Genomic DNA, 15,362 nt, shown 5'->3' with positions numbered 1-15,362 from the left:
TGAATATTATATCTTATCACGAAACATAGAAATGAAATGCGATATCGCGTTTTAAAAAGCAGTAGAACCATACTGCCTCCTAGCGGAAACATCTGCAAACGATATTTCTTAGCAAGGAAGTGTCGCATTTACATTCATTTGAAGTATAGACGAGATATACATAACACTGCACAATGAATAATATATCTTATCATGAAACATAGAAATGAGATACGATATCGCGATTTAAGAAGCATTAGAACACTATTGCTTCGATACGTAGATATCTGCAAACGCTATTTCCTGGCAAGGTAGTGTCGCGTTTACATTCTTTTGAAGTGAATACGAGGTATACATAACACTCCACAATGAATATTATATCTTATCATTAAACATAGAAATGAGATGCAATATGGCGATTTAAGAAGCATTAGAACCCTATTGCTTCGATACGTAGACATCTGCAAACTCTACTTCCTAGCAAGGAAGTGTCGCATTTACATTCTTTTGAAAGGAATACGAGGTATACATGACACTTCGCAATGAATATTATATATTATCATGAAACATAGTAATGAGTAGCGAAATCGCGTTTTGTGAAGCATTAGAACTCTAATGCTACCATACGTAGACATGTGCAAACGCTATTTCCTGGCAAGGAAGTGTCGCATGTACAATCAACTGAAGTGTATGCGAGGTATACATGGCACTTCGCAATGAATATTATATCTTATCATGAAACATAGAAATGAGATGCAATATGGTGATTTATGAAGAATTAGATGTCTATTGCTTCGATACGTAGATATCTGTAATCGCTATTTCCTAGCAAGGAAGTGTCGCATGTACATTCAAGTGAAGTGTATGCGAGGTATACATGGCACTTCGCAATGAATATTATATCTTATCATGAAACATAGAAATGAGATGCGATATGGCGACTTATGAAGCGTTAGGTGTCTATTGCTTCGATATGTAGACATCTGCAAACGCTATTTCCTAGCAAGGAAGTGTCGCGTTTACATTCCTTTGAAGTGAATACGAGGTATACATAACACTCCACAATGAATATTATATCTTAACATGAAACATAGAAATGAGATGCGATATGACGATTTAAGAAGCATTAGAATTCTATTGCTTCGATACGTAGACACCTGCAAACGCTACTTCCTAGCAAGGAAGTGTCGCATTTACAATCTTTTGAAAGGTATTCGAGGTATACCTGACACTTCGCAATGAATATTATATCTTATCATGAAACATAGAAATGAGATGCGATATGACGATTTAAGAAACTTTAGAACTCTATTGCTTCGATACGTAGATATCTGCAAACACTATTTCCCAGCAAGGAACTGTCGCATTCACATTCATTTGAAGTGTATGCGAGGTATACATGACACTTCGCAATGAATATTATATATTATCATGAAACATAGAAATGAGATGCGATATCGCGATTTAAGAAGCATTAGAACACTATTGCTACGATTCATAGACATCTGCAAACGCTACTTCCTAGGATGGAAACGTAGCATTTACTTTCTTTTGAAGTGAGTACGAGGTATACATGACACTTCCCATGAATATTATACCCTATCACGAAACATGGAAATGAGATGTGATATCGCGATTTAAGTAGCATTAGATCTCTACTGCTACAATTCGTAGACATCTGCAAACGCTATTTCCTAGCAAGGAGGTGTCGCATTTACATTCTTTTGAACGGAATACGAGGTATACATGACACTTCGCAGTGAATATTATACCTTATCACGAAACATAGAAATGAGATGCGATATCGCGATTCAAGAAGTATTAGAACACTATTTCTTCGGCACGGAGACATCTGCAAACGCTATTTCTTAGCAAGGTATAGTCGCATTTACTTTCTTCTGAAGTGAATACGAGGAGTACATGACACTGCACATTGAATACTATATCTTATCATGAAACATAGGAATGAGATGCGATATCGCTTTTTGAGAAGCATTAGAGCACTATTACTTGGATACGTAGACATCTGCCAACGCTATTTCCTAGCAAGGAAGTGTCGCATTTACATTCTTTTGAAAGGAATACGAGGTATACATGACACTTCGCAATGAATATTATATCTTGTCATGAAACATAGAAATGTTATGCGATATGACGATTTATGAAGCAATACAACTCTATTGCTTCGATACGTAGACATATGCAAATGCTAGTTCCTAGCAAGGAAGTGTCGCATTTACAATCTTTTGAAGTGAATACGAGGTATACATAACACTTCGCAATGAATATTATATCTTATCATGAAACGTAGATATGAGATGCGATATGACGATTTAAGAAGCATTAGAATACTATTGCTTCGATACGTAGACATATGCAAACGCTATTTCCTAGCAAGGAAGTGTCGCATTTACATTCTTTTGAAAGGAATACGAGGTATACATAACACTTCGTAATGAATATTATATCTTATCATGAAACGTAGATATGAGATGCGATATGACGATTTAAGAAGCATTAGAAAACTATTGCTTCGATACGTAGACATATGAACACGCTATTTCCAAGCAAGGCAGTGTCGCATTTACATTCTTTTGAAGTGAATACGAGGTATACATAACACTCCACAATGAATATTATATATTATCATGAAACATAGTAATGCGTATCGATATCGCGTTTTGAGAAGCATTAGAACTCTAATGCTACGATACGTAGACATCTGCAAACTCTATTTCCTAGCAAGGAAGTGTCGCATTTACATTCTTTTGAAAGGAATACGAGGTATACATGACACTTCGTAATGAGTATTATATCTTATCATGAAACATAGAAGTGATATGCGATATGACGATTTTAGAAGCATTAGAACTCTATTGCTTCGATACGAAGACATCTGCAAACGCTATTTCCTAGCAAGGAAGTGTCGCATTTACATTCATTTGAAATGTATGCAAGGTAGACATGGCACATCGCAGTGAATATTACATCTTGTCACGAAACATAGAAATGAGATGCGATATCGCGATTTAAGAAGCGTTAGAATACTATTGCTTCGATACGTAGACATATGCAAACGCTATTTCCAAGCAAGGAAGTGTCGCATTTACATTCTTTTGAAGTGAATACGAGGTATTCATAAAACTTCGCAATGAATATTATATCTTATCATGAAACATTGAAATCGGATGCGATATCTTGTTTTAAGAAGCATTAGGACTCTAATGCTTCGATACGTAGACATCTGCAAACGCTACTTCCTAGCAAGGAATTGTCGCATTAACATTCTTTTGTAAGGATTACGATGTATACATGACACTTGGCAATGAATATTATATATTATCATGAAACACAGATATGAGATTCGATATCGCGAATTAGCAAGCTTTAGAAATCTATTGCTTCGATACGTTGACATCTGCAAACACTATTTCCTAGCAAAGAAGTGTCGCATTTACATTCTTTTGAAGTGAATACGTGGTAAGAATAACACTGCACAATGAATATTATATCTTATCATGAAACATAGAAATTAGATGCGATATCGCGATTTAAGAAGCATTAGAACACTATTGCTTCGGTACGTAGACATCTGCAAACGCTACTTCCTAGCAAGGATGTGTCGCATTTACATTCTTTTGGAAGGAATACGAGGTATACGTGACACTTCGCAATGAATATTATATCTTATCATGAAGCATAGAAATGAGATGCTATATCGCGAATTAGAAAGATTTAGAACTCTATTGCTTCGATACGCAGACATCTGCAAACGCTATTTCCTAGCAAGGAAGTGTCGCATTTACATTCATTTGAAGTATAGACGAGATATACATAACACTGCACAACGGATATTATATCTTATCATGAAACATAGAAACGAGATGCGATATGGCGATTTAAGAAGCATTAGAAGTCTATTGGTTCGATACGAAGACATCTGCAAACGCTACTTTCTAGCAAGGAAGTGTCGCATTTACATTCTTTTGAAGTGAATACGAGGCATACATGACACTTCGCAATGAATATTATATCATATCATGAAACGTAGATATGAGATGCGATATGATCATTTAGGAAGCATTAGAACTCTATTGCTTCGATACGTAGACAACTGCAAACGCTATTTCCAAGCAAGGAAGTGTCGCATTTACATTCACTTGATGTGTATACGAGGTATACATAACCCTCCGCAATGAATATTGTATCTTAACATGAAACATAGAAATGAGATGCGATATGACATTTTAAGAAGCATTAGAATTCTATTGCTTCGATATGTAGACACTTGCAAACGCTACTTCCTAGCAAGGAAGTGTCGCAATTACAATCTTTTGAATGGAATTCGAGGTATACCTGACACTTCGCAATGAATATTATATCTTATCATGAAACATAGAAATGAGATGCGATATGACGATTTAAGAAGCTTTAGAACTCTATTGCTTCGATACGTAGATATCTGCAAACACTATTTCCCAGCAAGGAACTGTCGCATTCACATTCATCTGAAGTGTATGCGAGGTATACATGACACTTCGCAATGATTATTATATATTATCATGAAACATAGATATGAGATGCGATATCGCGAATTAGCAGGTTTTAGAAATCTACTTCTTCGATACGTAGCCATCTGCAAACGCTATTTCCTAGCAAGGAAGTGTCGCATTTACACTCTTTTGAAGTGAATGCGAGGTATACATATCACTGCACAATGAATATTATATCTTAACATGAAGCATAGAAATCAGATGCGACATCACGTTTTGAGAAGCATTGGAACTCTATTGCTACGATACGCAGATATCTGTAAACGCTATTTCCTAGCAAGGAAGTGTCGCATTTACATTCTTTTGAAATGAATACGAGGTAAGCATGACACTTCGCAATGAATATTATATCTTATCACGAAACATAGAAATGAAATGCGATATCGCGTTTTAAAAAGCAGTAGAACCATACTGCCTCCTAGCGGAAACATCTGCAAACGATATTTCTTAGCAAGGAAGTGTCGCATTTACATTCATTTGAAGTATAGACGAGATATACATAACACTGCACAATGAATAATATATCTTATCATGAAACATAGAAATGAGATACGATATCGCGATTTAAGAAGCATTAGAACACTATTGCTTCGATACGTAGATATCTGCAAACGCTATTTCCTGGCAAGGTAGTGTCGCGTTTACATTCTTTTGAAGTGAATACGAGGTATACATAACACTCCACAATGAATATTATATCTTATCATTAAACATAGAAATGAGATGCAATATGGCGATTTAAGAAGCATTAGAACCCTATTGCTTCGATACGTAGACATCTGCAAACTCTACTTCCTAGCAAGGAAGTGTCGCATTTACATTCTTTTGAAAGGAATACGAGGTATACATGACACTTCGCAATGAATATTATATATTATCATGAAACATAGTAATGAGTAGCGAAATCGCGTTTTGTGAAGCATTAGAACTCTAATGCTACCATACGTAGACATGTGCAAACGCTATTTCCTGGCAAGGAAGTGTCGCGTTTACATTCTTTAGAAGTGAATACGAGGTAGAGATAACACTCCACAATGAATATTATATCTTAACATGAAACATAGAAATGAGATGCGATATGACGATTTAAGAAGCATTAGAATTCAGTTGCTTCGATACGTAGACATCTGCAAACGCTATTTCCTAGCAAGGAAGTGTCGCATGTACAATCAACTGAAGTGTATGCGAGGTATACATGGCACTTCGCAATGAATATTATATCTTATCATGAAACATAGAAATGAGATGCAATATGGTGATTTATGAAGAATTAGATGTCTATTGCTTCGATACGTAGATATCTGTAATCGCTATTTCCTAGCAAGGAAGTGTCGCATGTACATTCAAGTGAAGTGTATGCGAGGTATACATGGCACTTCGCAATGAATATTATATCTTATCATGAAACATAGAAATGAGATGCGATATGGCGACTTATGAAGCGTTAGGTGTCTATTGCTTCGATATGTAGACATCTGCAAACGCTATTTCCTAGCAAGGAAGTGTCGCGTTTACATTCCTTTGAAGTGAATACGAGGTATACATAACACTCCACAATGAATATTATATCTTAACATGAAACATAGAAATGAGATGCGATATGACGATTTAAGAAACTTTAGAACTCTATTGCTTCGATACGTAGATATCTGCAAACACTATTTCCCAGCAAGGAACTGTCGCATTCACATTCATTTGAAGTGTATGCGAGGTATACATGACACTTCGCAATGAATATTATATATTATCATGAAACATAGAAATGAGATGCGATATCGCGATTTAAGAAGCATTAGAACACTATTGCTACGATTCATAGACATCTGCAAACGCTACTTCCTAGGATGGAAACGTCGCATTTACTTTCTTTTGAAGTGAGTACGAGGTATACATGACACTTCCCATGAATATTATACCCTATCACGAAACATGGAAATGAGATGTGATATCGCGATTTAAGTAGCATTAGATCTCTACTGCTACAATTCGTAGACATCTGCAAACGCTATTTCCTAGCAAGGAGGTGTCGCATTTACATTCTTTTGAACGGAATACGAGGTATACATGACACTTCGCAATGAATCTTATGTCTTATCACGAAACATAGAAACGAAATGCGACATCTCGATTTAAGAAGCATTAGGACTCTATTGCTACGATACATAGACATCTGCAAACGCTATTTCCTAGCAAGGAAGTGGCGCATTTACATTCTTTTGAAGTGAATACGAGGCATACATGACACTTCGCAATGAATATTATATCATATCATGAAACGTAGATATGAGATGCGATATGATCATTTAGGAAGCATTAGAACTCTATTGCTTCGATACGTAGACAACTGCAAACGCTATTTCCAAGCAAGGAAGTGTCGCATTTACATTTATTTGAAGTATAGACGAGATATACATAACACAGCACAATGAATATTATACCTTATCATGAAACATAGGAATGAGATGCGATATGGCGATTTAAGAAGCAATAGAACACTAATGCTACCATACGTAGACATCTGCAAACGCTATTTCCTAGCAAGGAAGTGTCGCGTTTACATTCCTTTGAAGTGAATACGAGGTATACATAACACTCCACAATGAATATTATATCTTAACATGAAACATAGAAATGAGATGCGATATGACGATTTAAGAAGCATTAGAATTCTATTGCTTCGATACGTAGACACCTGCAAACGCTACTTCCTAGCAAGGAAGTGTCGCATTTACAATCTTTTGAAAGGTATTCGAGGTATACCTGACACTTCGCAATGAATATTATATCTTATCATGAAACATAGAAATGAGATGCGATATGACGATTTAAGAAACTTTAGAACTCTATTGCTTCGATACGTAGATATCTGCAAACACTATTTCCCAGCAAGGAACTGTCGCATTCACATTCATTTGAAGTGTATGCGAGGTATACATGACACTTCGCAATGAATATTATATATTATCATGAAACATAGATATGAGATGCGATATCGCGAATTAGCAAGTTTTAGAAATCTATTTCTTCGATACGTAGACATCTGCAAACGCTATTTCCTAGCACGGAAGTGTCGCATTTACATTCACTTGATGTGTATACGAGGTATACATAACCCTCCGCAATGAATATTGTATCTTAACATGAAACATAGAAATGAGATGCGATATGACGTTTTAAGAAGCATTAGAATTCTATTGCTTCGATATGTAGACACTTGCAAACGCTACTTCCTAGCAAGGAAGTGTCGCATTTACAATCTTTTGAATGGAATTCGAGGTATACCTGACACTTCGCAATGAATATTATATCTTATCATGAAACATAGAAATGAGATGCGATATGACGATTTAAGAAGCTTTAGAACTCTATTGCTTCGATACGTAGATATCTGCAAACACTATTTCCCAGCAAGGAACTGTCGCATTCACATTCATCTGAAGTGTATGCGAGGTATACATGACACTTCGCAATGATTATTATATATTATCATGAAACATAGATATGAGATGCGATATCGCGAATTAGCAGGTTTTAGAAATCTACTTCTTCGATACGTAGCCATCTGCAAACGCTATTTCCTAGCAAGGAAGTGTCGCATTTACACTCTTTTGAAGTGAATGCGAGGTATACATATCACTGCACAATGAATATTATATCTTAACATGAAGCATAGAAATCAGATGCGACATCACGTTTTGAGATGCATTGGAACTCTATTGCTACGATACGCAGATATCTGTAAACGCTATTTCCTAGCAAGGAAGTGTCGCATTTACATTCTTTTGAAATGAATACGAGGTAAGCATGACACTTCGCAATGAATATTATATCTTATCACGAAACATAGAAATGAAATGCGATATCGCGTTTTAAAAAGCAGTAGAACCATACTGCCTCCTAGCGGAAACATCTGCAAACGATATTTCTTAGCAAGGAAGTGTCGCATTTACATTCATTTGAAGTATAGACGAGATATACATAACACTGCACAATGAATAATATATCTTATCATGAAACATAGAAATGAGATACGATATCGCGATTTAAGAAGCATTAGAACACTATTGCTTCGATACGTAGATATCTGCAAACGCTATTTCCTGGCAAGGTAGTGTCGCGTTTACATTCTTTTGAAGTGAATACGAGGTATACATAACACTCCACAATGAATATTATATCTTATCATTAAACATAGAAATGAGATGCAATATGGCGATTTAAGAAGCATTAGAACCCTATTGCTTCGATACGTAGACATCTGCAAACTCTACTTCCTAGCAAGGAAGTGTCGCATTTACATTCTTTTGAAAGGAATACGAGGTATACATGACACTTCGCAATGAATATTATATATTATCATGAAACATAGTAATGAGTAGCGAAATCGCGTTTTGTGAAGCATTAGAACTCTAATGCCACCATACGTAGACATGTGCAAACGCTATTTCCTGGCAAGGAAGTGTCGCGTTTACATTCTTTAGAAGTGAATACGAGGTAGAGATAACACTCCACAATGAATATTATATCTTAACATGAAACATAGGAATGAGATGCGATATGACGATTTAAGAAGCATTAGAATTCAGTTGCTTCGATACGTAGACATCTGCAAACGCTATTTCCTAGCAAGGAAGTGTCGCATGTACAATCAATTGAAGTGTATGCGAGGTATACATGGCACTTCGCAATGAATATTATATCTTATCATGAAACATAGAAATGAGATGCAATATGGTGATTTATGAAGAATTAGATGTCTATTGCTTCGATACGTAGATATCTGTAATCGCTATTTCCTAGCAAGGAAGTGTCGCATGTACATTCAAGTGAAGTGTATGCGAGGTATACATGGCACTTCGCAATGAATATTATATCTTATCATGAAACATAGAAATGAGATGCGATATGGCGACTTATGAAGCGTTAGGTGTCTATTGCTTCGATATGTAGACATCTGCAAACGCTATTTCCTAGCAAGGAAGTGTCGCGTTTACATTCCTTTGAAGTGAATACGAGGTATACATAACACTCCACAATGAATATTATATCTTATCATGAAACATAGAAATGAGATGCGATATGACGATTTAAGAAACTTTAGAACTCTATTGCTTCGATACGTAGATATCTGCAAACACTATTTCCCAGCAAGGAACTGTCGCATTCACATTCATTTGAAGTGTATGCGAGGTATACATGACACTTCGCAATGAATATTACATATTATCATGAAACATAGATATGAGATGCGATATCGCGAATTAGCAAGTTTTAGAAATCTATTTCTTCGATACGTAGACATCTGCAAACGCTATTTTCTAGCACGGAAGTGTCGCATTTACATTCACTTGATGTGTATACGAGGTATACATAACCCTCCGCAATGAATATTGTATCTTAACATGAAACATAGAAATGAGATGCGATATGACGTTTTAAGAAGCATTAGAATTCTATTGCTTCGATATGTAGACACTTGCAAACGCTACTTCCTAGCAAGGAAGTGTCGCATTTACAATCTTTTGAACGGAATTCGAGGTATACCTGACACTTCGCAATGAATATTATATCTTATCATGAAACATAGAAATGAGATGCGATATGACGATTTAAGAAGCTTTAGAACTCTATTGCTTCGATACGTAGATATCTGCAAACACTATTTCCCAGCAAGGAACTGTCGCATTCACATTCATCTGAAGTGTATGCGAGGTATACATGACACTTCGCAATGATTATTATATATTATCATGAAACATAGATATGAGATGCGATATCGCGAATTAGCAGGTTTTAGAAATCTACTTCTTCGATACGTAGCCATCTGCAAACGCTATTTCCTAGCAAGGAAGTGTCGCATTTACACTCTTTTGAAGTGAATGCGAGGTATACATATCACTGCACAATGAATATTATATCTTAACATGAAGCATAGAAATCAGATGCGACATCACGTTTTGAGATGCATTGGAACTCTATTGCTACGATACGCAGATATCTGTAAACGCTATTTCCTAGCAAGGAAGTGTCGCATTTACATTCTTTTGAAATGAATACGAGGTAAGCATGACACTTCGCAATGAATATTATATCTTATCACGAAACATAGAAATGAAATGCGATATCGCGTTTTAAAAAGCAGTAGAACCATACTGCCTCCTAGCGGAAACATCTGCAAACGATATTTCTTAGCAAGGAAGTGTCGCATTTACATTCATTTGAAGTATAGACGAGATATACATAACACTGCACAATGAATAATATATCTTATCATGAAACATAGAAATGAGATACGATATCGCGATTTAAGAAGCATTAGAACACTATTGCTTCGATACGTAGATATCTGCAAACGCAATTTCCTGGCAAGGTAGTGTCGCGTTTACATTCTTTTGAAGTGAATACGAGGTATACATAACACTCCACAATGAATATTATATCTTATCATTAAACATAGAAATGAGATGCAATATGGCGATTTAAGAAGCATTAGAACCCTATTGCTTCGATACGTAGACATCTGCAAACTCTACTTCCTAGCAAGGAAGTGTCGCATTTACATTCTTTTGAAAGGAATACGAGGTATACATGACACTTCGCAATGAATATTATATATTATCATGAAACATAGTAATGAGTAGCGAAATCGCGTTTTGTGAAGCATTAGAACTCTAATGCCACCATACGTAGACATGTGCAAACGCTATTTCCTGGCAAGGAAGTGTCGCGTTTACATTCTTTAGAAGTGAATACGAGGTAGAGATAACACTCCACAATGAATATTATATCTTAACATGAAACATAGAAATGAGATGCGATATGACGATTTAAGAAGCATTAGAATTCAGTTGCTTCGATACGTAGACATCTGCAAACGCTATTTCCTAGCAAGGAAGTGTCGCATGTACAATCAATTGAAGTGTATGCGAGGTATACATGGCACTTCGCAATGAATATTATATCTTATCATGAAACATAGAAATGAGATGCAATATGGTGATTTATGAAGAATTAGATGTCTATTGCTTCGATACGTAGATATCTGTAATCGCTATTTCCTAGCAAGGAAGTGTCGCATGTACATTCAAGTGAAGTGTATGCGAGGTATACATGGCACTTCGCAATGAATATTATATCTTATCATGAAACATAGAAATGAGATGCGATATGGCGACTTATGAAGCGTTAGGTGTCTATTGCTTCGATATGTAGACATCTGCAAACGCTATTTCCTAGCAAGGAAGTGTCGCGTTTACATTCCTTTGAAGTGAATACGAGGTATACATAACACTCCACAATGAATATTATATCTTATCATGAAACATAGAAATGAGATGCGATATGACGATTTAAGAAACTTTAGAACTCTATTGCTTCGATACGTAGATATCTGCAAACACTATTTCCCAGCAAGGAACTGTCGCATTCACATTCATTTGAAGTGTATGCGAGGTATACATGACACTTCGCAATGAATATTACATATTATCATGAAACATAGATATGAGATGCGATATCGCGAATTAGCAAGTTTTAGAAATCTATTTCTTCGATACGTAGACATCTGCAAACGCTATTTTCTAGCACGGAAGTGTCGCATTTACATTCACTTGATGTGTATACGAGGTATACATAACCCTCCGCAATGAATATTGTATCTTAACATGAAACATAGAAATGAGATGCGATATGACGTTTTAAGAAGCATTAGAATTCTATTGCTTCGATATGTAGACACTTGCAAACGCTACTTCCTAGCAAGGAAGTGTCGCATTTACAATCTCTTGAACGGAATTCGAGGTATACCTGACACTTCGCAATGAATATTATATCTTATCATGAAACATAGAAATGAGATGCGATATGACGATTTAAGAAGCTTTAGAACTCTATTGCTTCGATACGTAGATATCTGCAAACACTATTTCCCAGCAAGGAACTGTCGCATTCACATTCATCTGAAGTGTATGCGAGGTATACATGACACTTCGCAATGATTATTATATATTATCATGAAACATAGATATGAGATGCGATATCGCGAATTAGCAGGTTTTAGAAATCTACTTCTTCGATACGTAGCCATCTGCAAACGCTATTTCCTAGCAAGGAAGTGTCGCATTTACACTCTTTTGAAGTGAATGCGAGGTATACATATCACTGCACAATGAATATTATATCTTAACATGAAGCATAGAAATCAGATGCGACATCACGTTTTGAGAAGCATTGGAACTCTATTGCTACGATACGCAGATATCTGTAAACGCTATTTCCTAGCAAGGAAGTGTCGCATTTACATTCTTTTGAAATGAATACGAGGTAAGCATGACACTTCGCAATGAATATTATATCTTATCACGAAACATAGAAATGAAATGCGATATCGCGTTTTAAAAAGCAGTAGAACCATACTGCCTCCTAGCGGAAACATCTGCAAACGATATTTCTTAGCAAGGAAGTGTCGCATTTACATTCATTTGAAGTATAGACGAGATATACATAACACTGCACAATGAATAATATATCTTATCATGAAACATAGAAATGAGATACGATATCGCGATTTAAGAAGCATTAGAACACTATTGCTTCGATACGTAGATATCTGCAAACGCTATTTCCTGGCAAGGTAGTGTCGCGTTTACATTCTTTTGAAGTGAATACGAGGTATACATAACACTCCACAATGAATATTATATCTTATCATGAAACATAGGAATGTAATGCGATATTGCGATTTAAAAAGGATTAGAACTCTATTGCTTCGATACGTAGACATTTGCCAACGCTATTTCCTAGCAAGGAACTGTCGCATTCACATTCATTTGAAGTGTATGCGAGGTATACATGACACTTCGCAGTGAATATTATAAATTATCATGAAACGTAGAAATGAGAAGCGATATGGCGATTTAAGAAGCACTTGATCCCTATTGCTTCGATACGTAGACATCTGCAAACGCTATTTCCAAGCAAGGTAGTGTCGCATTTCATTCATTTTAAATGTATGCGAGGTATACATGACACTTCGCAATGAATGTTATATATTATCATGAAACACAGAAATGAGGTGCGACCTCGCGTTTTGTGAAGCATTAGGACTCTATTGCTACGATACGTAGATATATGTAAACGCTATTACCTAGCAAGGAAGTGTCGCATTTACATTCTTTTGAATTGGATACGAGGTATAAATAGCATTCCACAATGAATACTATATCTTATCACGAAACATAGAAATGAGATGCGATATGGCGATTTAAGAAGCATTAGAAGCCTATTGGTTCGATACGTAGACATCTGCAAACGCTGCTTCCTAGCAAGGAAGTGTGGCATTTACATTCTTTTGAAAGGAATAAAGTGGTATACATGACACTTCGCAATGAATATTATATCTTATCATCAAACATAGAAATGGGATGCGGTATGACGATTTAAGAAGCAATAGAACTCTATTGCTTCGATACGCAGACATCTGCAAACGCTACTTCCTAGCAAGGAAGTGTCGCATTTACATTCTTTTGAAGTGAATACGAGGTATACATAACACTGCACAATGAATATTATATCTCATCGTGAAACATAGAAATGAGATGCGATATCGCGATTTAAGAAGCATTAGAACACTATTGCTTTGATACGTAGACATCTGCAAACGCTATTTCCTAGCAAGGAAGTGTCGCATTTACATTCATTTGAAGTGTGTGCGAGGTATACATGACACTTCGCAGTGAATATCATATATTATCATGAAACATAGAAATGAGAAGCGATATGGCGATTTAAGAAGTATTAGATACCTGTTGCTTCGATACGTAGACATCTGCAAACGCTACTTCCTAGCAAGGAAGTGTCGCATTTACATTCTTTTGAAGTGAATACGAGGTATACATAACACTGCACAATGAGTATTATATCTTACCACGAAACATAGAAATGAGATGCGATATCGCGACCTAAGAAGCATTAGAAATCTATTGGTTCGATACGTAGACATCTGCAAATGCTACTTCCTAGCAAGGAAGTGTCGCATTTACATTCTTTTGAAATGAATACGAGGTATACATGACACTTCGCAATGAATGTTATATATTATCATGAAACACAGAAATGTGGTGCGACCTCGCGTTTTGTGAAGCATTAGGACTCTATTGCTACGATACGTAGATATATGTAAACGCTATTACCTAGCAAGGAAGTGTCGCATGTACATTCAAGTGAAGTGTATGCGAGGTATACATGGCACTTCGCAATGAATATTATATCTTATCATGAAACATAGAAATGAGATGCGATATGGCGACTTATGAAGCGTTAGGTGTCTATTGCTTCGATATGTAGACATCTGCAAACGCTATTTCCTAGCAAGGAAGTGTCGCGTTTACATTCCTTTGAAGTGAATACGAGGTATATATAACACTCCACAATGAATATTATATCTTAACATGAAACATAGAAATGAGATGCGATATGACGATTTAAGAAGCATTAGAATTCTATTGCTTCGATACGTAGACACCTGCAAACGCTACTTCCTAGCAAGGAAGTGTCGCATTAACAATCTTTTGAAAGGTATTCGAGGTATACATGACACTTCGCAATGAATATTATATCTTATCATGAAACATAGAAATGAGATGCGATATGACGATTTAAGAAACTTTAGAACTCTATTGCTTCGATACGTAGATATCTGCAAACACTATTTCCCAGCAAGGAACTGCTGCATTCACATTCATTTGAAGTGTATGCGAGGTATACATGACACTTCCGCAATGTATATTATATATTATCATGAAACATAGATATGAGATGTGATATCGCGAA

This window comes from Xylocopa sonorina, chromosome 2 (genome assembly GCF_050948175.1).
Source record: "Xylocopa sonorina isolate GNS202 chromosome 2, iyXylSono1_principal, whole genome shotgun sequence".
In the NCBI taxonomy this organism is placed as follows: domain Eukaryota; kingdom Metazoa; phylum Arthropoda; class Insecta; order Hymenoptera; family Apidae; genus Xylocopa; species Xylocopa sonorina.
The sequence above is the reverse complement of the archived record's forward strand: the minus strand, read 5'-3'. Positions refer to the sequence as shown.